General features: G+C 37.3%; 1 protein-coding gene and 1 pseudogene across 3 annotated transcripts in view; both read right to left on the minus strand.

Annotated features, from left to right (window-relative positions):
• Znf609 (zinc finger protein 609) overlaps positions 1-26,113 on the minus strand; it is a 193,473-nt gene that overhangs the window by 68,402 nt on the left and 98,958 nt on the right. The window lies entirely within an intron of this gene.
• LOC124080689 (small nucleolar RNA SNORA42/SNORA80 family) lies at positions 14,713-14,801 on the minus strand (annotated as a pseudogene).

Genomic DNA, 26,113 nt, shown 5'->3' on the forward strand with positions numbered 1-26,113 from the left:
TAAACAGCAATCCCAAACCCCTCTCTGTGGTAACCAGTATTCTGCCTGGAACAGGGCCAGAAAAAAGGCCCGTTTCCAACACTTCTGAGAAAACTGTGGCTTCTGCTTATCAAATTAAAATGCAAAGCAGTTCACTCCAGTGTCACTGGGAACTGTCAGAAAGGGATTATGGTTCCCATCCCAAGCATGCAGGTCAGCTAAACAATACCCATCTTCCTTTGCTGAGAAGGAAGGGAGAAAGAGGAGAATGATTAGGCCTGTTTCCAAATAGCAGTTCCTTCTGCTTGTTACCGTGGTAACCTCCCTTCCCAGAGCTGCTCTTATTTGTCTCTCTCTCTCTGACCTTCATGTTGCTCTGACAGTAACTGAGGAGGAAAAGGTGCCAGTCTGCCAGCTAAGCACTCAAGCTGAGGGCACTGAGCAAGAAAAAGAGCCACTCAAAGTCGCTCTCCTTCAAACTCTAAACAGTGACCTGACAGTTGATTAGAGTTCTGAAAAAGATTTCTGGTAGCCCTTGTCATTTCATCCTTCCTCCCCTGCTCTCACAGCCACCTCACTTCTCTGATACATCCTTTTAGCATAAGGAAGCTGAGTCAGAGTCAAGTGGGTAGGTGAGAAGTTACAGAAAAGAAAAATTAAGGCATGACAAGCTAAAGAGTACGGATAACCAAAAATCAGCTCAAAGCTGCCTAAGACAAATATCAGCATAGTGACTTTTTTTTGGGGGAGGGGGTACAGAGGATTAAACCCAGGGGTGCTTTATCACCGAGTTATATCCCCAGCCTTTTTTAGTTTTTAATTTTGAGACAGACAGTTGCCAAGGCTGACCTTGACTTGTGTTCTTCCTGCCTCAACCTCCCAAGTCACTCTTTTTTTTTTTTTTTAAAGAGAGAGTAAGAGAGAGAGAGAATTTTTAGTATTTATTTATTTATTTTTCGGCGGACACAACATCTTTGTTTGTATGTGGTGCTGAGGATCGAACCCGCGCCGCACGCATGCCAGGCAAGCGCGCTACCACTTGAGCCACATCCCCAGCCCCAAGTCACTCTTATTACAGACATGAGCTACCACTTTTGGCCAGCATAGCTTCTTATTTCCTCCCTCTTCAGGATTCCTGCCATGAGTATAGTCAGCACAGGTTATGAGGGCAATTATTACAGTACTTGGGACCAGGATTGGGGGAGGGCCCAAACTCTTAGTGCTTCTTATTGTTTAAGAGAGAGAGAGAGAGAGAGAGAGAGAGAGAGAAAATTTTTAATATTTATTTTTCAGTTTTTGGCGGACACAACATCTTTGTTTGTATGTGGTGCTGAGGATCGAACCCGGGCCGCACGCGTGCCAGGTGAGCGCGCTACCGCTTGAGCCATATCCCCAGTCCCTTCTTATTGTTTCTGAAGCACTGGCTACACATAATTCAATGATTTAAGAAATAACAGCCAGGAGCAGTGGCATATGTAGGTAAGCCCAGCAGCTTGGGAAGCAGGAGTATCACAAATTCAAAGCCAGCCTCAGCAACTTAGTGAGGCCCTTAGCAACTAAGCAAGACTCTGTTTAAAATAAAAAATTAAAAGGTTTGGGGATGTGGCTCAGTGGTTAAGTGCCCCTGGGTTCAATCCTCAATACCAAAACAAAACAAATATCCCCCACAAACAAAACAAAAGAAAAAAAACCTCAAATAATTATTGAGTACCCCCTATGTGAAACTCCTGGGCAAGGCAATGGATGTAGAATGGTAAATGAAAGAGATGGATAAATACATAGAATTGAAAACTGCTATTAAGGAACAAATAGGACATAGAATAATAAAATATACATTGGGAGATATCTAGTAAAGGGGTTGGATTTAAACTGTAACCTGAAAGATGAGAAAGAGCCAGTCACATGAACAACCAAGAGATAGGTCCTCTGTGCCAAAAGCCACATGGGGCAGCAGAGTGCCAGTGGGTCTGTGTGGAGGTGGGCTTGGGTCAAACAGACATTGGATCTCAACAAGGTAGCAGAAAACAGACACTGGATCTCAACAAGGTAGCAGAGAAAAAAATGTGAAACGTCTTGGTCGTGGTTTTATATTGATTATATGTTGAAGTAATATTTTGGATTGACTGGGTTAAGTAAAATGTATTATGTAAATTTTAAAAAGAACCCAGGGGGGCTGGGATTGTGGCTCAGTGGTACAGCACTTAACCTGGCATGCATGAGGCACTGGGTACGATCCTCAGCACCGCATAAAAATAAATAAAGGTATTGTGTCCACCCACAACCAGAAATATTAAAAAAAAAAAAAAAAAAAAAAGAACCCAGGGATAAACACTTCTAGGAGAGAGAGCAGCATTTATAGAAACCCCTAAGACAGGAAAGATTCTGGTATATATTTGAGGTCTATATTTCATTTCATATTACTAAACATATTCATGGGAAGAAATGAGTTTGCTGATTTTAGAAGTTTAGGAGGCTCAGGGACTGGGCAACATCAAAAGAGCCAAATGTTGGGGCTGGGGTTGTGGCTCAGTGGTGGAGTGCTCTCCTAGCATGCATGAGACACTGGGTTCGATCCTCAGCACCACATAAATGTAAAATATATTGTGTCCATCTAAAACTAAAAACTATATTAAAAAAAAAAAAGAACCAAATGTTATCCACTGAGTTCAAATGACTTTATTATCAATCATGAGAAGACTATAGTATAAGAATGGTTCACCAATCCATGTTGTAGAGAAATAAGAGCTACAATACTGGGGTCAGTTTTCTGCTGAAAACAGTTACTATATTCCAAGAGACACTTTGTATAAAAGTAAGGCTGACTTCCATTAGTCATCTTAAATGGCATCCTCAAATCCTTAACAGCAGGTCCATGCTTTAGTCTCTATTTTCCACCATTAAGCTATTATGTATAATCTTAGGCAAGTAAATTCACTTTTCCAAACTTTAGCTTTAAGAAATGAAGTAGTAGGACTGTTTGATCTCTAAGGAGACTGTCTTGTGACTTTTTCAGGTACATGTGACAGAAAACCACAATCTGGCTTAAACAAAAAGAACTTGTGAATCGCCTGCCTCAAGCCTCTCTAGACGTTTTTTCCCCTAACCACACTAACAAAAATCCTTAGATTCATTCTAATTGAAGCAGCTTATGGAGTTTAAAAGCTAATGTTCCTTAAAATCTTTATATTTTGTGATATAGCAAAGCATGCAACTAAGAGGAAAAACAATCCAGGCAGAAGAAAGAAATGGTATACAAACTTCAGTTAATACAACTAACCAACTAATAAAGCAAACACAATGAAAGCTAATCAGGAAAATTTCAAGTATTATTAGGGGAGAGATTTTTTTAAAAGTTGACATTTTTATTGAGATATAATTGATATATAATGAACTACATATAGTTAGATGATATAATTTGATAAGTAGTGATATATATATGTATATATTTTAAATCATTGTCATAATGAAGACAATGAATATAATACCCATCACCCAGAAGTTTTATCATATTACTTCATGCTGCTTTGTTATCTCTTGCAGGCCCCTCTGAATCCTACCCCCACGCCAGAGGCAACCCTGATTACTTTGTGCCATATATTGGTATGAATTTTCTATAACCTTTTAAAGTATAAATTGAATAATTATACTTTTTCTAATTGTCTGAATTCTCATTGGAAATATTGAATATTTCCAAAGTGACTGCATGTATCAATAGTTAATTTTTAAAATACATATGTATTTTTAGTTGTAGATGGACACAATATCTTTAATTAATTAATTAATTAGTATATGATGCTGAGGATGGAACCCAGAGCCTCACACATGCGGGGCAAGCACTCTACCACTGAGCTACAACCCCAGCCCCTACAGTTAATTAATTTTGACTGCTGAGTATTATTCCATGGTAAGGATTTACCACCTGGATGCATTTATTTGTTTGTGGATATTAGGACTGTTTTCAGGTTTGGCTATTACTAATAAAGCATCTATGAATTAAAAAAAAATCTTTATATTTTGGCTGGGTGTAGTGGTAAAAGCCTGTAATCCCAGCCACTTGGGGAGCTGATGCAGAAGGATCACATCAAGGCCAGACTGGCAACTTAGCAAGTACTTTTATCAAAATTAAAAATAAAAAGGTCTGAGGGTGGGCTGGGGTTGTGGCTGAGTGGTAGAGCACTTGCTTCCCACATTCCCACATGTGAGTTACTGGGTTCGATCCTCAGCACCATATGAAAGTAAATTAGTGTGTCCATCTACAACTTAAAAAAAAAAAAAGGGCTGAGGATATAACTCAGTGGTAGAAGGTCCCTGGATTCAAACCCCAGAACGGCCAAATAAAAACAAAAACAAAATAAAATCCCCAATTTTATATCTTGTAAATATTTATATCCCCTCTAAGTCTTTGCCTATTCATTTTTTCTTTAAAACCATGGAACATATTTACTTTTTGTCTGTCCAGCATCACACTTCCTGTAGAAGAACACTGCTCCTCCTCTCCCCATCTGTGTGTCCTGAGTAAAATGGGCAATCACTGTCTCTGTAAGTACCTGTACTTGTATGGGATAAGCATCAATCTATTCCTTTATTTCTTCTAAAATAAACTGCTGGTGAAATATTTCTTTGTTTTTTTTTAGAGGAAGAGCCATGCTTCATCCCCCCGCCCGCCCCACCTGCCTCCAGTAATAGAGATTGAGCACTTCCTCACTGACCCACATCCCTAGCCCTTTTATTTATTCATTTATTTATTTCTGAGACAAGAGTCTTGCTAATTGCTTAGGGCTTTGCTAAATTGCTGGGGCTGGATTTGAACTCTCAATCCTCTGAGCCATTGGGATTACAGCATGCACCATGGAGCCTAGCCCCATGCTTCAATATATTTTGCAGGGGAAGAAGGGGACAGTGTGCAGGGGATTGAATTCAGGAGTAATCAACCTTTGAGCCACATCTACAGTCCTGTTTTTTGTATTTTATTTAGAGGCAGGGTCTCACTGAATTGCTTAGCCTTCACTATTTTTCCTGAGGCTAGGCTTTGAATTCACCATCCTCCTGCCTCTGCCTCCTGAGCTGCTGAGATTATAGGCCTGTGCCTTGGCGCCTGGCCCCATGCTTCATTCTTAATGTGCATACTCATAATATCAAAACCTTCATACTCTATCTACTCCTAAAAGTATTTATTTTTTGTATACTCCTGAAATATAATACTTGAGCAAGAGTGAAGGGAGTTTTATCACAAGTGTTAATAAGGCTGGGCGCAAACATCAATCCTTATCCGCTTAGTTCTATTATAGAAATGAGTATGGTTGGATCCTCAAAACATTCTGAATTACTCTTGAAGATGGGAACTTGCTTGCTTTAAGTTTTTTTGTTGTTGTTCAACAGGAGATTGAACCCAGAGGTGCTCCACCACTGAGCTACATCCCAACCCTTTTTATTTTTGAGATAGGGTCTCACTAAATTGCCAAGGCCCGCCTTAAACTCTTGATCCTGCATAGTATCCTCTGTCACTAGGATTACAGGCATGTGCTACCATGCTTGGCTAGATCCCTGAATGGTGGAAACTTTACTGAAGACCAACTACAATTTTCAGATAATGAAACGCCCATTTATCAGATGTCAGAATTTCACTGCATCATGAACATATTTTTTGTCAATTATGTTTTGATAAAATATAATTTAAATAAAATGTTATAATCTAAAACATAATTTTAAGGGCTGGGGATATAGCTTAGTTGGTAGAGTGCTTGCCTCACATGCTCAAGGCCCTGGGTTCAGTCCCCAATACCACACACACACAAAAAAAAAACCCACATAATTTTAAATGTTCGAACAGAATTTTCCTGAACAAACAAGCCACAACATGTAATGATGTAATGAGTTCCCTCCAGATGGACATTTAGATTATCCTGATTTTTACTTGGCTTAGAGACATTCAGATTTCTTTTTTTTTCTCCCAGTGCTGGGAACTGAATCTAGGGCCTTCCCTGAGATACTTCCCTTAGCACTGTTTCATGCACTATTAAAGTTCTATATATTAGCTAAGTGAGTAAAAGCGTAAGCCCCCCACCCCCATCGTGGCACTGGTGATTGAATCCAGGGGCACTATGTCACTGAACTACATCCTCAGACCTTTGTTTTTTTTTACTTTGAGACAGGGTCTCCTTGTACTGCTAAGATTGGCTTCAAATTTGCCATCCCTAATGCCTCAGCCACTGGGATTATAGGCATACACCACTGCATCTGGCCAAAGTATTCTATTTTTGATCTTGCTTTACTCACAAAGGCTGAAAACATTTTGTTTTTAAATCTTCCTAATAATAACCCTGTAAATTGACATTTATAGCCACTGTTTCTGTCTTAAGGAGGTCTACTGATTTCTGATTTCCTTTTCCTGAAGTAAGGAATCCTGATCAAAACAGATAAACCCAGGCACAGGTTTATCTCACATTCCCATACCCCACCCATATGTATGATTTTATATTTAGCCATAGGCAATCTTCAAACAATTATGACCCTGAAATTTAAATACTGGGCTGAGTCTGAGTTCCTCTTAAGCCTGGACAATAAAAGATTAGATTTCTTAGCATAGAGGTTGGAAGTTAAGATATTTAATCAACAAGTAGTTGGCAGCCAGTAAAGATTAACATTTTTAAGTTAAGGGGGGGGGGGGCCGCCATGTATAATGTATAGTGTGTTTTTTCTTTCTCTTCTCCTGACACATCATCCCAAATTCAGCTCTTCTTACCCCATTATTTTGAAATAATGATTTACCTTTTATCAAAATCAATGATTAATCATACTACAGCTTTTTTTTTTTTTTTTTTACCAGCATCTATTAGTCTATTTTCACTGTTACTTGTCTAAGACTTTTTAAGAGCTTGAATACTATTAAGAACTTTCTAGGGGCTGGGATGTGGCTCAAGCCGTAGCGCGCTCGCCTGGCATGCGTGCGGCCCGGGTTCGATCCTCAGCACCACATACAAAGATGTTGTGTCCGCCAAATACTAAAAAATAAATATTAAAAAATTCTCTCTCTCTCTACCTCTATCTCTCTCACTCTCTCTTTAAAAAAAAAAAAAAAGAACTTTCTATAGGTTTTTTCCTGTCAAATCCCTATAATGAACAAATCTCTTAAATATCTGAGTCTGTCTCCAAGATGTAAACAATTTTAATCATTTTATTTATAATTTTAGCTTTGTTGAAAAGAAAATCTCACATAAAAGAATGTCCCTGAAAAGCTCCACAGAGAGGGACTATTTTAGAAATGAGTAGAGGGCTTGGGTTTAAATGAGAAGAGGGAAGGGAAGAAAGACTTCTTCAAGTAGAAGTAAAGGATAAAGATAAGTAAGGGAGATAATGATGAAGAGAAATGGACTTTGAAGAAAGCCATGCTGAGTTCAGATAGATCTCGGCTTATGTGCAAATCTGGGCAAGTTGTTTTAACTTCCTTTTATTTTTTTAATCTTTTATTGATTTTATTTTATTTTTTTTAAATACACGACAGCAGTGGAATGCATTATAATTCTTATTACACATATATAACATAATTTTTCATCTCTGTATATACAGTATGTTCATGCCAATTTATGCCTTTATACATGTACATTTTTTTGCATTACAATTCTTAATACACATATATACCACAATTTTTCATACCTCTGTTTGTATATAAAGTATGTTGACACCCAATTCAAGTCTTCATACATGTACTTTGTATAATGATGTCCATCACATTCCACCATCCTGCTAATCCCCTGCCCCCTCCTTTCCCTTCCCACCCCTCTCTTCCCTATCTAGAATTCATCTAATCCTCCCATGCTCTCCCTCCCATTAAAATGAAAAATCATACTTGTATGTATCTAACAGAGCTATTTCAAGAATTAAACATATAAAAAGCATTTAGCATTGTTGCCTGGCATGTGACCCAGGCATCAGAGCTCTTTTCAGGCTAAGAACTGGTAAAAAGAAATAATCAAATGAGTTTCTGTCTCTTTTTCTTTCTTTTCAATATTATTCTTGTTTCAGGTTGGAATAGAAGACAAGAGTATCTCCACTTTGGACTCCATCAGAAGAAGAGCTAAAAAACTGAACATGCTAAGGATGCTGATCCATAATATGCTGTGGGGAGGGGGTGGGAGGATTAAATGAACTCTAGCAAAGGGAAAAAGGGGAGGGAGGTGAAGGAGGATGGGATAGGGGCAGAAAAATGGTGGAATGCAATGGTTATCATTACCCTAATAAGTACATGTAATGAAGACATGAAGGATGTGACTCAACTTTGTGTACAACCAGAGATATGAAAAATTGTGATCTATGTGTAATATGAATTATAATGCATTCTGTTGTCATACAACAAATTAAAATTAAAAAAAATTGAACATGCTAGTTTTCATCTCAGTAAGACATAAACAAACCTGGGAGAGAAAGTATCAAAATAATATTCTGATGTATCACTAAACCACCTGCCCAATTTGGGTGGCTAAAACATTGGTTTTGTTGCACTGTTAGATTAAGAAAGAAGTTGTCATAATCTCCACTAGTCTCTACAACCTTCTCTCCTTTTCCAATGGCAGTGCTGGGCATTGAACCCAGGACCTTTCATGTGCTAGGCAAGGGCTAGCTAGCTACATCCGCTTCTTCTTCTTTTTTTTAATCTTTATTTTTATTTGTTTGTCTTTTTGTGGTGCTGAGGATCGAACCCAGGGCCTCATGTGTGTGAGGCAAGCACTCTACCACTGAGCTACAGCCCCAGCCCCTACATCCGCTTCTTCACCTTCTTCTTTTTTTCTGGTTGTTATACAAAGTATATTCACACCAATTCTTATCTTCATATATGTACTTGGGATTATAAAATAAACTGCATAATCTAGTTGGACATGGTAGCACACAGCTGTAATCCCAACGGCTTGGGAGGCTGAGACAGGAGGATTCAAAGTAGTTCAAAGTAGCCTCAGCAACTTAGTAAGGTCCTAAACAACTCAGTGAGACCCTGTCTCTAAATGAAATATAAAAAAGGGCTGGGGAGGTTTCTTGGTGGTTAAGCAACCCTGGGTTCAATCCCTGGTATCAAAATAAAATAAACTGCAAAAGCATAATTTCTACAATAGCTAAAACCGGTCATCAGGTGATAATGTGGAAATAATCCTATAAATCTCTAAGGAGTTGGAGAAAAGACACTTAATCTTACTTTAATGAGGAATTTGGTTAATCACTTGGCTGAGAAATCTTCAGAAAAACAAATGGCTAGGACAGCCATACAGTGGGATTCACATAGCATGAATATACTTTTTAGCTGACTTTATTTAAAAAGATCTCCCTCAATTCTTTATTCCTTTTCCATCTATAACAAGTAGACTTTAATTTGAAAAGAAAATTTCCTGGCATATATTACATAGTTTTCTAACATCCTCAAGATTTCTAGGTACAAGCCTGTAATTTCAATGATTCAGGAGGCTCAGGCAGAAGGATTGCAAGTTTGAGGCCAGCGACAGTCTCTTAGATCCTATCTCAAAAATAAAAAATAAATAAATAGGGGCTGGAGATGTTGCTCAATGGTAGAATGCTTGTCTAGCAAGTGTGAAGCATGGAGTTCAATCCTCAGCACCGCTAAAAAGACAAATAAACAAACAAACAAACAAACAAACAAATAAAAAGAATGAGCCAAGCATGCAGTTCAGTGTTATACAGCACCCAATGGTATTGTAGAGCATGCCTGGGTTGATAATCCCCAGTTCTGGGGGTGGTGGGGAGACAAGACAACATGATTCCATTTAACAAAATCAGACAAAACTAAGAAAAAAAACTACTTAAGAATACACAAAAATAAAAAAAAAACATACATAGGTGAATGATTAATATAAAATTCTAGTCAATAGGAAATAGAAGGAGAAAGTATGAGGGAAGTCACGCAGGAAGTTATAAACATAAATTGTTGCTAATGCTTTCTTTTTAAGGTAGTTGATGGGTACATGTGTGCTTTTTACTGTCATTCTCTCTATATATATTTCACAGTTCAAGACCAAGAGGAACAAATTACATTCAAAGGCAAAATAGTCCTTATAATAAAATGCCTATAGTGAGCAAACATGCCAAGATTTCCTGATAACCTATGAAGAGATTAAAATACTCAAATTAGTTTCAAAAAAAAAAAAAAGCCAGAAAGGATTCCATAGAATCTCACAAATATTATTTTCCTTTGTAGCATTTATCTCATGCAAAATAACTTTTTAAAAATTAAAGCTTTATAGTTATACATAGTAGTTGGGTTTATTCTGACTAGTTCATACATGCATGGCAAAATAACTCTTTTATAATGCTTCCCTCCCATAATTAGCTGGAAGATTCATGGAGAGTTTGCCCTATTTGATGTCTCTTAAATGGATGGCCTCAGCAACTGAGCAAGACCCTGTCTCAAAATAAAAAGGATGGAGATGTAGCTCAGTGGTGAGTTTAATTCCTAGTACAAAAAAAAAAAAAAAGGAAATATGCCTCAATTTTCCATTGAGGTTTCATCCTCATGTTATTAGGTCCTTTGAACCACTATTCTAGAACTTACTAGGACTTATGCAAAACAAATTTTTTTTAATAAAGATCCTACTGGGGCTGGGGTTGTGGCTCAGTAGTAGAGTACTTGCCTAGCATGTGTGAAGCACTAGGTTCAATCCTTAGCACCCCATTAAAAAATAAACAAATAAAATAAAGGTATTGTTTCCATATACAACTTAAAAAAAATAATAAAGATCCTCCTACAAGTAGGCACCATACTACCACATGAGGTGAAAATATGGCACTGATAAGATAGACAAAGTCTCATTTATCTATATAACAACCACTCCATGTATAAAGGAAGATGGGAAGATAAGATTTCCCCCCCTGACATTTTAGGATACTGAAATCTACAAAGACAAGGCAGAGACTGCAACAACTGGAGGTGGCAAGATCCATTTTAGAGAACAAAGGGGTTTCTCCTCGGCTGCTCCCAACCATGAAATAATTCTTTTAGGTTTTGCCATCCTTGTGAATTAAAATTATCATCATTCTCTGTTCTGTAGAATAGACTCTCCTAAAATACTGAATAAACAACTAAGTATTTTCCTTCTGGAACCTGTTACTGATCCCCCAGCCTTACATCTTTTTATTGGCTCATAATGATGGGATTGTTGTTATATATTCATACATGCACACAACATAATAACTAGGCCAATTTCACTCCCCTGAATTTTTCTGTTGCTTCTTCCCCTTCTCCCTTGGTCCCTTTCCTCTATTTTACCTTTTCTCTGTTTTTTTTTTTTGGGAGGCTGGTATTGGGGATTGAACCCAGGGGCATTTTACCACTGAGTTACATCCCCAGCCTTTTTTATATTTTGAGACAGGGTCTCACTAAGTTTGTTTTAGCCTAATTATGTTTCTTTTTCTTTTTCTTTCTTTTTTAGAGAGAGGGAGAGAGGGAGAGAGAGAGAGAAAGAGAGAATTTTTTTTTTTAATATTTATTTTTTTTTAGTTTTCGGCGGGCACAACATCTGTTTGTATGTGATGCTGAGGATCGAACCCGGGCCTCACACATGCCAGGGGAGCGCGCTACCGCTTGAGCCACATCCCCAGCCCGCCTAATTATGTTTCTAAGGCTGGCCTTGAACTTACAATTTTCCTGCCTTAGCTTCCTAAGTTGCTAGGATCATAGGTGTGTGCCTTCCATGTCCAGCTTCTCCCTTTGCTTTTCAGGAGATCACCTTTCTTTTCCTTTTACATATCTAGCTTCCACATATGACATAAAAAATATGACCCTTGACTTTCTAAGATTGGCTTATTTTGCTTAACATAATGATCTCAAGTTCCACCCTATTTCCTGAAAATGACATAATTTCATTTTTCTTTATGGCTGAATAAAACTCTGTTGTGTATATATACTACATTTTCCTTATCCATTCATCTGTTGATGGATACCTAGGCTGGTTCCATAGTCTGGCTATTGTGAATCGTGCTGTTATAAACATGCATATATCAATATAGTATAATGACTTTAATTCTTAAGTATAAACACTGAAGAGTGGTATAGCTGGGTCATATGGTGGTTCTATGCCTAGTTTTTTGAGGAACCTCCATACTGATTTCCATAGTGGTTGAACTAATTTACAATAGAATAAACAGTGTAAAAGGTTCTTTTTTCTCCACATCCTCTCCAATTTATTATTGTTTACATTCTTGATGACTGCCATTCAAACAAGATAAAAATCTCAAGGTAATTTTGATTTGCATTTCATTAATTGCTAATGATGTTGAATATTTTGTTCAGTATTTGTTGGGTGAGTGTACTTCTTTTTGTTACTGGTACTAGGGATTAATCCCAGGGGTCCTTTATCATTGAGCTACATTCTGGTTCTTTTTATTTTGATACAGAGAGTCTTGTGAATTTGCTTAGGACCTCAATAAATTGCTGAGGCTGACTTTGGACTTGTAATCCTTCTGCCTCAGCCTCTCAAGTTGCTAGGATTATAGGCATATTTCACTGTATCCAGCTGTATTTTTTCTTGTGGCAAGTGTCTGTTAATTCACTTGCCCATTTATTAAATAGGTTATTTGAGGATTTAGTTGGGGTGCTTTTTGAGTTCTTTTTTTAAAAAAAAATATTTATTTTGAGACAGGGTCTCACTAAGTTTCTTTTTTCTTTTTCTTTTTTTAATGTAGTGCTGAGGATTGAACCGAGGGCCTTGCATGTGTTAGGCGAGCACTCTACTGCTGAGCCACAACCCCAGCCCTTTTTGAGTTCTTTATATATTCTAGATACTAATCCTTTGTCAAAAGAGTAGTTAGCAAAAGATTTTTTTCCCATTCTGTAGCTTCTCTCTTCACATTCTTAATTGTTGGAACATGTCCTTTTTCTGTTTTGGTACTGGAGACAGAACACAGGGATGCTTAACTACTGAACCGCAACTCCAGCCCTTCCTTTTAATTTTGAGACAGTATCTCGCTAAGTTGCTTAGGTTCTTACTAAGTTCCTGCGGCTAGCTTTGAATTTCGGATCCTCTGGTCTTACTCTCCAGAGTTGCTGGGATTACCAGTGTACATCCCACACCCAGCATGGAACCTGTTCTTGAAAGCAACAGACAGAGGCAACACACAGGGGAAAAAAAAGAAAAAACAACAACAACAAAAAAAACGGTACAAAGGAAAGAAATTATTATCTTGAAGACAAACATTACTATTCTGAAGAGTCCTATGTTGCCACATTACAGCTGCACAAAGGCTAAAATTAGAGATAACTAATGAAAAAGCATAAACAATGTGTCTAATCATTACTTGAGAAATATTTAATTTCATTAAAGTCAAAATTTTTGCTGTTGTTAATTATGTTCTACCACTGTAACAGTTATCACTGTACCTAGTGTTCCTTTTAAAAAAAGGCTACAGTAGAAAATTTTGCTCAAGTTATTCCTTATCTCCTTTTTCCCTCTTCCTCAAGCCAACCTAAAAGTTAAGAAATTAAAGCTGCTGAGTAGTGAAATTAGTAAGTGGACAATCAGCACCCTCAACATGATATCTTTGTAGAGAACTAACTTTAACTTCTCCCTAAAAAGTTAAGGAAGTCATTGGTAATTTGACTTCACAAGGCATATTTCTGTTTGTATATTATCTCAGTTAAAAATATACATTTCAGAATCCCTTAGATTCAGTTTCTTTCTCTGCCAATCACTGTTTATGGGACAAGAATATGCACTTGAGATACTGAAGTAATTCAGTCATGCCTGAATTTACTGAATATGTTTACTGAATATGTACATGGTTCAGAAGACTAAAGTGAGTGAGCATGAATTTAAAGTTAACTGAATACCTAATAGGTTGTTATACTGTAAACTAATCAATAGGTGAAAATAAAACTAATTTATTACTTTATTCAATTTATCTAGTAAAAACTATTCACAATTTGTTATAGAATTAAAAAAAAACACATCATCAGCAGAAACATACTTCAAATTACCATTATAGGCAAGAGCAGCAAATATATAGAGCAGCCCAGGCCTCTCATCAGCATAAGGCCTTTGACAATCAAAGAAGCTCCCTTTCTCTGGCTGACCAGGTTCAAGGTACTTACTATAACTCAAACACAGGTTGGATCTCAACCCTTCAATTCAGCTGCCTTTATCAGGGCACCCTCCTGAATGGTACTCCCTGTACAACTGAGATGATTTACTGTACTTCTAAGTTTCTCTCCTCTCACTTCTAAAACCTCACTAAAATGAAACTAAACAAACAGAAAATAGGTATAATACTTGAGGACAAAGAGCAACAGAAAAGAGATAGTACACAACAGACATTAAAAACAGGCGGAACTGGAAAGCAGATGGACAAATGTTAACTTAGCAGACTAAAGAAGAGTGAAACCTAAACCTGTAAGAGATTGGTAGAGATAGAAGTGAAGAAACTGTGTTAGCACACATTTAAAATCCAGGAAAAGCTGGGTGTACTCTGCATATACTCAATCCTAGAGATTTGGAAGGTTGAGGCAGAAGGATTGCAAGATAGAGACCAGTGTTAGCAATTTAGCAAGATCCTCATCAACTCAGTGAAATCCTGTCTCAAAATAAGATATAAAAAGGACTGGAAATGTAGCTCAGTGGTAAAAAGCCTTCTGGGTTCAAGACCTAGTACAAAAATGAAACAAAACAAACTCCACAAAATCAAAAACAAACAAAAACCCAGGAAAAGCTCAGGATTAATGGCATTAGTATTCCCCCCCTCCACTATGCAACCCACTTCATTGCCAGCAGCCTACAAGCACAGAGGCCAGACAATGGTTCAGGGCCACAGTTGGCTCCTGCATGGCAGGCAGCAGTACTTTGAAAAGATTGTAGGACTCAAAACAGGATGAATGAACGCTCAAAGTCTCAAAAGATAAAATCAGACCTCTAGGTCATCTCCACCACTTAATGCAGCTTCCCCCCACCTACCTGTCCCTGATGATTCTAGCATAAGTCTGAAGGTTTACTCTGAATATGCTGACAAGAAAAGCTGTGTTCTCACACCATGTCTATGTTCAACTGAGGACAGAAATAACATACAACCCTGAAAGTAACAGTGAAACAAACCCTTTCTTCCCTCACTGGGCTCTGAGAAAGCAGGTAAAAAACTGATTTGGATGAGGGAAAAATGACTTGCTTCTGACAAAAGACGTACAGAAGCTGGAAGGTTGGTTATCCTATCTAAATGGTCAAATAGCTCCTATAATAAGGGCCACCAACTGACAAGCCCCTCAAAGCTTCTAAAAAAGGACTGTAGTGTCATATTTTTCTTTGTGTCTGTCTGTCTCTCTCTCTCTTTTTTTTACGGGAGAAGTACTGGGAATTGAACCCAGGGGTGCTTGACCACTGATCCATATTCCCAAGCTTTTTTTTTTTTTTCAAATTTTGATACAGGGTCTTGATAAGTTTCTTAGAGCCTCTGTTAAGTTGCTGAAGCTAACCTTGAACTTGTGATCATCCTGCCTCAGCCTCCTGAGTTGCTAAGATTACAGGCATGTGCCACCATGTCTTTGTTTAAGTCTAAACTAAAGAATGAACCTGTAGCAAATAGAGATCATGAAGGAACAGAAAAAACAAAACAAAACAAAAAAAAAACCGATCTTATCAGATATGACATTCTGAATCCAGGAACAAAAACAAGAAATTGTGAAATTTCAGAATTTCAGAAAACTGGAAATTAAAAAGACAAGAGGGGGCTGGGGATGTGGCTCAGTGGTAGAGTGTCTGCCTGGCATGCACAAGGCCCTGGGTTTAAAAAAGCGGGGGGGGGTGGGGGGAGACAACAGCAAAAAAATTATTTAAAATCTTATCACAGAAAATTGAGGAGACATTCTAGAAGAGAGAGGGGGAAAATGGGGAAAAATAAGAAATTTTAAAAAGCAGTATGGTAGGGAAATATGCAACAAACAGAGTTGGAAAAAAATAAAATAAAATAAAGAAAAAGGGGAAGAAGGAAACTTTTTTTTTTTTTTAAATGAAGGGGAGAGAAACCCAAGAAAATTTCCAGACAGAAATTTGTAGAAAGGCAATCTAGAAGTTAGCTCCTAGTAGTATAGATGAAAAGAATTCCAAATTGAAGTATACTGCACTAAAGTTTTAGAATAATAAAAAGACTGAAGGCAAGGACATCATACTTTCAAAATTCTGAAGTAAAATTACATGAAACTGCCCTTTTTTTGGGCCCCGGGGGAGTAGTATTGGGAAGTAAATCCAGGAGAACTCTACCGATGAGCTATACTGCCAGCCTTTTTAAACTTATTTATTTTAATTTTTCTTTTTTTGTACTGGAGATTGAACCCAAGGACACTGTATGACTAAGCAATATCCCCAGTCCTTTTGTATTTTTTATTTTGAGACAGGGTCTCTCTAAGTTGCGAAAGCTGGCCTTCAACTGTGATTCTCCAGCTTCAGCCTCCCTTAGTAGCTGGGATTACTGGTGTGTGCCATTGTACTATACTGCAAAGTCATTTTTACAAACCAAGAATTGGTGTATATACCAATACATACCAGCATTTCATTTCTTTTCTCTCTCTCTCTCTCTCTCTTTCTTTCTTCCTCCCTCTCTCCCTGCTTCCTTCCTTTCTTATTAGTTGTGGTGCTGAGTATTGAACCCAGTGCCTCACACATGACTAGGCAAGTGCTCTGCCACTGATCTACAACTCTTACCCTCACGCCAGCAATTTCTTATGGCCCAAAGTAATACTTTCATTCTTGAATTTAATATCCAGGCAAACTTTCTAGGTTTATCAGGTCTTGAAAAGTTTCCCTCAGAAAGCTACTACTGAAGGATAATGCTCTAGTACCACAAGGAAATAATGAGGAAGAAGCAGCCTTGATATCCAAAATGATAGTATCTAATCTAGAAGAAAATTCCAAGGATACATTGTAGGACAAAAGCTGTGCAGCTGGATTAGAAAGCTAAGGGTTCATATTTAGGTTCAGGGACCTCAAGGAGTGATGTCTCTTAAGGGAAAAAACTGAAAAAACTGTTACATATGTCTGAATATATTGAGATTTTTTTTTGTTTTACTGAAAAACCTAGAGATGAAATACTGATGAATACATAAAACTCTAAGCAAACAAACCAAAAATAAAATCCAGGGTAAACAAAACAAAAAGACTGTACAAGAAAAGAAGCATAGGAGAGAATAGTGCATAAAACAGGGTAGGGAGTGAGAAAAGGAGCAAAATTTTATCTTTCAGTGTAGTAAATTTAACAAATACCTTAATACATATGAAATGCAGGTTGAAAATCCCTAATCTGAAATATTTCAAATTTTCAGATGAGTAAAGTCTATGAAAATATTCCAGTATCCAAAACACTTCTGAACCCAAGAATTTTGGATAAGGGATACACAATCTGTATCGGGGGTGGGTTGGGAGAACTGAACAAGTATAGTTTTTGAACTACAGAAGTGAACATCAGGAGAAACAAGAAAAAGCGGGGTGTGGTAGTACATACCTATATTCCCAGCAGCTCTGGAGGCTGAGGCAGGATGAACCTGAGTTTAAAGCCAGCCTCAGGAATTTAGCGAGGCCCTAAGCAACTTAGTGAAACCCGGTCTCTAAGTAAAATACAAAAAAAACGGGATGGAGATATGGCTCAGTGGTTAAGTGCCCCTGAGTTCAATACCTGGTACATCCCCTCCCCCCAGAAAAAGAAGTGGGGGAGGAGGAGAAGGAAGAGGAGACAAGTAAAAGATTTGAAAGTGGTTGCCTCTGAGTGAGGAGGGATGACATGCTACTGTTCTATTATAAACCAAATGTACTTTTAATTTTTTAAACAATGTATAGGGCAGGGGATGTAGCTCAGTGGTACAGAACTTGCCTATCATGCAAGAAACCCTGGGTTGAACCCCCTGAATTACAATCAAACTATACACAGACACTGCTTTAATAGGTAGTGCAAAGCAGTATGCTAAATTAAATATAATTTCATTAAACAACCTGCATGTAAAGCCCTTAGTCAACAGTCAGCTAACCCTTTTGGACAATCATCTAAATTAATCACTTCAAAATTATACATTGAGAGAACCACATAAATACACTGAGTTTGAATGTTTAACTGATTTCTGGAATGATGCTATTTATCTCCAAATCTCCTCCCTCCCTTTCTTTCTTTTTTTGGGTAACCAGATATTGAACTCAGGGGTACTTGACTACTGAGCCACATCTACAGCCCTATTTTGTATTTTATTTAGAGACAGGGTCTTACTGAGTTACTTAGCATCTTGCTGTTGTTCCAGATCCTCCTGCTTCAGCCTCCTGAGCCATTGGGAATATAGGTGTGCTGGGGATTGAACCTGGGGGCTCTTTACTACTGAGCTATATCCCGACTTTTTCATTTTATTTTGAGATAAGAAACTCACCTGAACTCATGATCCTCCTGCCCTGGCCTCCCAAGGAGCACCAAAACGCCCAGCTCCAGAATCTCTCTTTCTCTCTTTTTTTTTTTTTTTTTTTTTTACTAGGGACTGAACTTGGGGTTGTTTAACCACTGATCCATATCCCCAGCCCTTTTTTATTTTTTTATTTTATTTCGAGGCCAGGTCTTGCTAAATTCTCACGGCTTCACTAAGTTGCTGAGGCTGGCTTTGAACTTACAATCTCCTGCCTCAGCCTTCTGAGTTGCTGGGATTACAGGTGTGCACCACTGCTCCTGTCTTCTAAATCTGTTTTATTAAGAAAAAAATATTCCAAAAGGAAACTAGCAACTAAACTGGCAAGGAAGAAATTAAATTATCCAAAAAAACTATCAGAACTAATAAATGGCTGGATGTGGTGGCTTTCGCATTCAGTGGTAACGTACCCAGGATTCAATCCCCAGGACCAAAAAACAAAAACAAAAACAAACAAACAAAATATATATATATTCCTATATATGAATGAATGATGAAAATACGATATGAATATTATAAAAAAATGTTTGTGGCAATTTTTTTTTCTTTTTTATGCCAGCAATCAAACCCAGGGCTTTATGCATGCTCATAAACATGTGTTCTACCACTGAGCTATATCCCCAGATGCCAAAATATTTTAAAATACAGGAAAAATATAAAGAAGTAAAAAACTGTTAGTACAAAGTTTAAAAAAAAAGTTGTAAAAATTTTTATACTTACTTTTTACAGCGGCACACACCTGTAATCCTAGCAATTTGGAAGGCTGAGGCAACTTATGAGGCCCTATACAACTTAGTGAGACCCTGTCTCAAAACAAAAATAAAAAGGGCTGGGGATGTGGCTCAGTGGTTAAGTGACCTTGGGTTCAATCCCTGGTCCAAAACAAAAACAAAATAAAAATCAAAACCAAAAATCCAAAACAACAATATAGAAAGAAAGAAAAAAAAGAATCAAACTTTTTTTTTTTTTTTGAGGTATAGGTGATTGAACCCAGGGGCACTCTACCACTGAGACAGGGTCTTATCAAATTGCTGAGGCTAGCCTTAAATTTGCAATCCTCCTGACTCAACTTTCTAAACTGCGGGAATTACAGGAATCCATCACTGTGGCCAGCCAAATACACTTACCTATTCCCACCCCATGGGTGTGTGTGTGTGTGTGTGTGTGTTAACCTGGGATTGAAAACAGGAGCAATTAACAGCTGTGCCACAACCCCTTTTAAAAATACTTTATTTAGAGACAGGGTCTCACCAAGTTGCTTAGGGCCTCACTGGCTCTGAAGTCACAATTCTCTTGCCTCAGCCTCCCAAACTGCTGGGATTTACAGGTGTGTGCCACTGTACCTGGCTTTTTAGGATATTATTAAGGCAAGCTTATTTTTTTTTTTTTTTGAGAGAGAGAGAATTTTTCAGTTTTCGGCAGACACAACATCTTTATTTGTATGTGGTGCTGAGGATCGAACCCAGCATCGCGTGCATGCCAGGAGAGCGGACTATGTTTGAGCCACATCCCCAGCCCAAGGCAAGCTTATTTTTGATCAGATTAAAAAAAAACAAAACAAACAAAAAAAAACTTTTACATAAACATTTTCTTCTGTTACTGAGAATATGGTTCTGATATTTTTTGATGGTTGCATAAATGATCTGATACAAAAATCTAACTTGTATCCTATAGTCAGAATTTTATATTGACTGCATGGGGGGGCATTCTGTACTTTGCAAAATGCTTCCAATTACTTTCTTGTTATGAACTCCTACATGTGGAATCATTGTCAAAAAATGTATAAACATTTCAATACACATTTTAAAATTGTCTTCTAGTAATATTGTAGCAACTAACTTTTCCAATAACAATAAATGTCTCATCCCTTGATTACATGGACAGTATTTTTAAAAACAGCTTTATTGAGGTACAACTGACAAACAATAAACCCCACAAACTTAAAATACTCAATCTAGCAAATTTGACAATGATATATAACAGTAGAAAGCCATCATCATAATCAAGAGAGTAAATAGTCATGTTTACACACAATGAAGTTTCCTTATGCCTTGTAATCTTTTCTTTCTGATCCTCAGCCCTTCCAGATCTTCCTGAGAATCTTCCCCACCCCTCTCAAGGCAAACACTGATCTGCGTCTTATCATTATAGTTAGTTTGCATTTTATAGAATTTTATAAAAATGAAACCATACAAAGCTCAGTGGCATAGTGCTTGCCTGACATGTGTGAGGCACTGGGTTGGATCCTTAACACCATAAACAAACAAACAAACAAAGACATTCTGTCCATCTACAACTATGAAACAATTTAAAAAAATGAAACCATACAATGTGAACTCTTTTACTCAGAATTATTACTTTGTACTTTGAGATCCATTTATGTTGGTTGTAGTGATTCAATAAATTACCCATTTTTGTAAATGAGTAATAATTTATTGAACCAGTATACTAAAAATCTATTTGGATTGTTTCCAATTTGGGGCTATTATAAAGCGTCTATGAATATTTGTGTGCAAGACTTTACATGGAGAAATACTTTTATTTCTTTTGAGTTAATGCCTTGGAATAGAATGTATAGGTCAAATTCTATGTGAGTGCTTAATTTAAATTTTCTTAACTGATTTCCAAAGTGGTTTTACCTCATAAGAGAAATACAAATAAAAACCACAATGAGCAATGGGGCACATCTGTAATCCCAGTGATTCAGGAGGCTGAGGCCCTAAGAAACTTAGTGAGACCCTGTTTCAAAATAAAAACTAAAGGGTTGGGGATATGGCTCAGTGGTAAAGTACTCCTGGGTTCAATCCCTATTACAAAATAAAACAAAAAATCTCCAAAATACCAAAACCAAACCAAAAGGAGATTCAACTTCAAATTCACTAAGATGGCTATTATTAAAAAGGTGGACAATAGCTGGGTGTGGTGGCATATGCCTGTAATCCCAGTGGCCAGGAAGGCTAAAACAGGAGACAAGAGAATTGCAAATCTGAGGCCAGTCTTAGCAAATTAGCAAGGCTTTAAGTAATTTAGCAAGACCCTTTCTCAAAATAAAATAAATAAATAGATAAATAGATAAAAGGACCCCAGTGACTCTGGGGGCTGAGGCAAGAGGATTGTGAGTTCAAAGCTAGCCTCAGCAAAAGCAAGGTGCTAAGCAACTCGATGAGACCCTGTCTCAAATTAAATATAAAATAGGGCTGGGAGTGTGGCTCAGTGGCCTAATGGCCCTGATTTCAATCCCGGGTAAACACCCCCCACAAAAAGACTGGGGGTGTAGCTCAGTGACAAAGTGTCCCTGAGTTCAATCCTCAGCACCAAAACAATAACAACAAAAAGATGAATAATAACAAGTCTGGTTAAGAATGTGGCAAAACTGGAATGTCTGTACATTTCTCATGGGAATATAAAAAGGTACGGTTGCTTTGGCAAACAGTTTGGCACCTCCTCAAAAAAGTTAAACACAGAGTTACTAACAACTAGCAATTCCACTCCTAGGTATATATATACCCAAGAGAATTAAAGATGCATGTCACTCAAAAACTTGAACATTCAGACCATCATTATTCATAATAAGCAAAAAGTTGAAACAAGTGATAAATGGATAAACAAAATGTGATACTGCCAGACAGCAGAATACTCAGCTATAAAAAGAAAGAAGGTGCAGTTGTCCTTCCATTTCTGTGAGGGATTGGTTGCAGTCTCCACCCCTGCCAAATATCAAAATCCAAAGATTTTCAAGTCCCTTATATAAAATGGCTTAGTATTTGCATATAACCTATGCACATCCTCCTATAAACTTTAAATAATCTCTAGGTTACTTATAATACTTAATACAATACCTTCATTTGCATGAATTCAGAATAGGACTTGTATGTGGCAAACTCAAGTTTTGTTTTTTGGAATTTGTGGGAGTGTTTATTATTTCTAAATATTTTGACCCTTGATTGGATGACGCCATGAAGGTAGAACCCATGGATATAATAGGCCAATTGTTAATGTGGATTAATCTTTTTTTCTTTTTAATGTGGTGCTGGGTATTGAACCCAGGGTCTTGCATATGCTAGACAAGTGCTATGCCACTGAGCTACACTTAGAGCCTGTTTTCTTTAATTTTATTTTGAGATAGGGTCTTGCTGAGTGGTCCAGGCTGCCCTCTGACTTGAGATTCTTCTGCCTCAGCTTTCTGAGATTATAAGTATGTACCTCTGTGTCCAGCTAGATGAATCTCATAAATACTATGTTAAGTGAAAGAAGCCAGGCACATAGGCCATACATTTAATGATTCCATTTACATAATCCATAGATTCAAGAGGCATAATACACTGGTTGCAGTGGTAAATGCCTATAATTCCAGCAACTTGGGAGGCTGAGGCAGAAGGATCACAATTTCAAGGCCAGCTTCAGCAAATTTAGTGAGGCCTTAAGCAACTTAGTCTGAGACCCTGTCTCAAAATAAAAAATAAGAAGGGATAGGGATGTGGCTCAGTGGTAAAGTACCCTTGGGTCAATTCCCACTAAGGGGGCGGAGGGAATCTGTCTTATTTTTTCTTCCATAGATTCAAAAGGAAAAAGGAATAAATAAGGAAGAAATGCTGAAAGAGCGCTAAATTGAAAGGCAGCAGTGTTGGGCTGGGGATGTGGCTCAAGCGGTAGCGCGCTCGCCTGGCATGCGAGCCAGCATGGATCCTCAGCACCATATACAAACAAAGATGTTGTGTCCGCTGAAAACTAAAAAAAATAAATAAATATTTAAAAATTCTATTTAAAAAAAAAAAAAGAAAAAGAAAAAAAGAAAGAAAGGCAGCAGTGCTGACATTTAATTCAAGTTCTGCTACCAAGTGACTAAATGGTAGCCTTCCTCATAGAGAGAGAATTTATTTAGTTCCACAGGTTAGTTCCATATCCTCTCTGATCCACAGCTATAGGTTATTGTAATTATTCCCAACTGGTCAAGTTGACAATAACCTCTTATCTTTCTAATCCAACTACCATAAAAGCCAGAATTATAGTCCTAAAAAAGTTCTATCTATAGTTTACATAATTGTTCTTATAAATCAGTAAGAAAAGCAAAGGTGATTAATTCAGTAGAAAAATGAGAAAAAGAAATGAACAAGAGATACACAAAATATACACAAATAACCAATACATATACATTTAATATAATATTCAGGGCTGGAGCTGTGGCTCATGTAGAGCCCTTGTCTAGCATGTGTGAGGCATTGGGTTCAGTCCTCAGCACTCATAAAAATAAATAAGATAAAGGAATTGTGTCCTTCTATAACTAAGAAAAAGAATTTTTAAAAAATCGGCTGCACTAATAATTAGCAAGGTACAAATTAAAACAGCATAACATCCCTTCCAATAAATAAGCATAACTGTAAAGAATGATAAATACCCAGTTTTGATAAGGACGTGGAGAAACAGAAACTTCTGTTACAATCTTTGTGTATGTGCATGTGGTTCTGGGGATTGAACTCAGGGAGGCTCTACCACTGAATTATATACCTACTAGTTCTTTTTATTTTTATATTGAGACAGGGTTTCACTACATTACCCAGGTTGCCCTTGAACTTGAGATCCTCTTGCCTCATCTCCTGAGTTGCTGGGACAACCAGTGTGTGCCACCTAGTTTGGTTTAGCTATTAAAATCTTATTTACCTTTTGCCTTTAAGATGCAATCCAAACTCCCACATAGGATTGAAAGCCTTTCACAATATGGCCTTGGCTTATCTTTCCTTTCTCTACTTACCCTGAGTGCTTTACCATACATCAAAAAGAAAAAGCCTGGACCCATCATGTATATTTTACCTCCCAGCAATTAGAAATACGCTATTCTCACTGCCTGAAATAGTCCTATTTCCCTTAGTCTCTTCAATACAAACACAGTATTTCTTTTCATGACATAACTCAAATTACCCTTTCATGATGTCCCTGAATTTATTTGTTCCTCTCATTTGTATTATCATAGCAGTTGTTTAAAACTCAAGATCCTTAACACTCTTCCACTTTAATGCTTTTAGATAATTGTCTTCCTAAATTACTGAGAGGGAGGTCCTTGAGACTAGTCTTATTTATTTTGTTAGCCCTGAACACATAGTTGGGGCCCCATAAATACTGAATTGGTAACATTTTACCTAGAAATTAAAGCTAACAGCAAGGTTGTTTTATTTCTTTTTCTTTTTTATTTATTTATTTTTTAGTTATAGGTGGGCACAATATCTTTATTTTATTTTTTTGTGGTGCTGAGGATCTAACCCAGTGCCTCACGCATGCTAGGCGAACGCTCTACCACTGAGCCACAACCCAGCCCCAAGGCTGTTTTATTTTTTAAAGTCTACAAAGACTAGTATTATTTTTCTCTGGTGTGGGGGATTGATCCAGTAGTATTGTAGCTTTGAACTACATCCTCAACCCTATTTATTTTATTTTGGGACATGGTCTCACTAAGTTGCCAAGGTTGACCTTGAACTTTCCATCCTTTTGCCAAGTAGCTGGGATTACAGGCATGTGCCACTGTGCCTGGCTAAGACCTCTATCTTTCTTTCACATTTTAATACATTTATTATGCAATGACATTATTTCTTACAAAAATGTGTACTTTTTTTTGTTTTAAGACCTCTATTTAATATTATCTTAAAATCATACTTTTCAACACATCATCATCCAAAAACCCAAACATAAAAACATGGTCTGGTAATCTGGGTTTTATTACTAATCACTTATAAGATAAAAAAAAGCCAAGCACTGTTTTTACCAATACAATGGCCTCTGTAGGTTAATTTTAAGTAAAAATAAGGTCAGTGTAGAGGCACATTTTTGTAATCCCAACTACACAGGAGGCTGAGGCAGAAGGATCCCAAGTTTGAAGCAGCCTCTGCATTGTAGCAAGACCATGTCAACATAAAAATAAAAAGGATTAGGGATGTAGCTCAGTGGTAAGGCACCCTTGGATTCAATACCTAGTATCGAAAAAAATTTTTTTTCATTTAAAATAAAAAGAATAGAAAATAATGCTATTAGACAAAAGCAGCTGTACACAAGGCAGTTGACTCCATGTTAACAGACTGAAATCATTTAGGGAAAGATTATTTATCCCACGAAAACTGGTAAATACTAAAAATAAACCTGTCCCTTCCACCAACCCAATTAAACATTTACCAGCATACCATTGGACAAAATTGTTATTTATTCTAATAGAGGACAGCACTGCAACTAGATCATCAGCAAATAGTAATAGTTCAAGTCTTCTTTCTTTAGAAACTTCTTTAAGAAGCTTTCCTAATTTAAACTTCATAGTACATTAAGTTTCCCTATTTTACAAATCCTAAATCACTTGTTTCTAGGTAAAATAGTTTTACTTTTAGTTGCCTAATTCATTTAATAAACATTTACTGAATGTCTATATAATATGTAGCACTGCCCACATTGATGGTTTTTCATTCACCCATTTTCTTTTTTCCTTTACTATCAGAGCTTCTTGCAAGCAGGAGTAAGTTTGCAATGAATACATTATAACGAAGTAGCAGACATTATAATAGACTCCCAACATCCACTTCATCAGGGATTATCAGTCTAAGAAAATCACTAAAAGCCTGTTCTTATTGGTGACTAGTTTTGGTCCTTTGCTGGGCACAGTGATGCACCCTTGTGATCCCAGTTGATTCAGAAGAGTGAGCCAGGAGGACTGCCAATTCAAGGCTAACCAAAGTGAGATCCTGTCTC

Source organism: Marmota monax, unplaced genomic scaffold, assembly GCF_021218885.2.
Source record: "Marmota monax isolate L192 unplaced genomic scaffold, Marmota_monax_Labrador192_F-V1.1 WCK01_AAM20220418_F8-fsc00078, whole genome shotgun sequence".
Classification (NCBI taxonomy): domain Eukaryota; kingdom Metazoa; phylum Chordata; class Mammalia; order Rodentia; family Sciuridae; genus Marmota; species Marmota monax.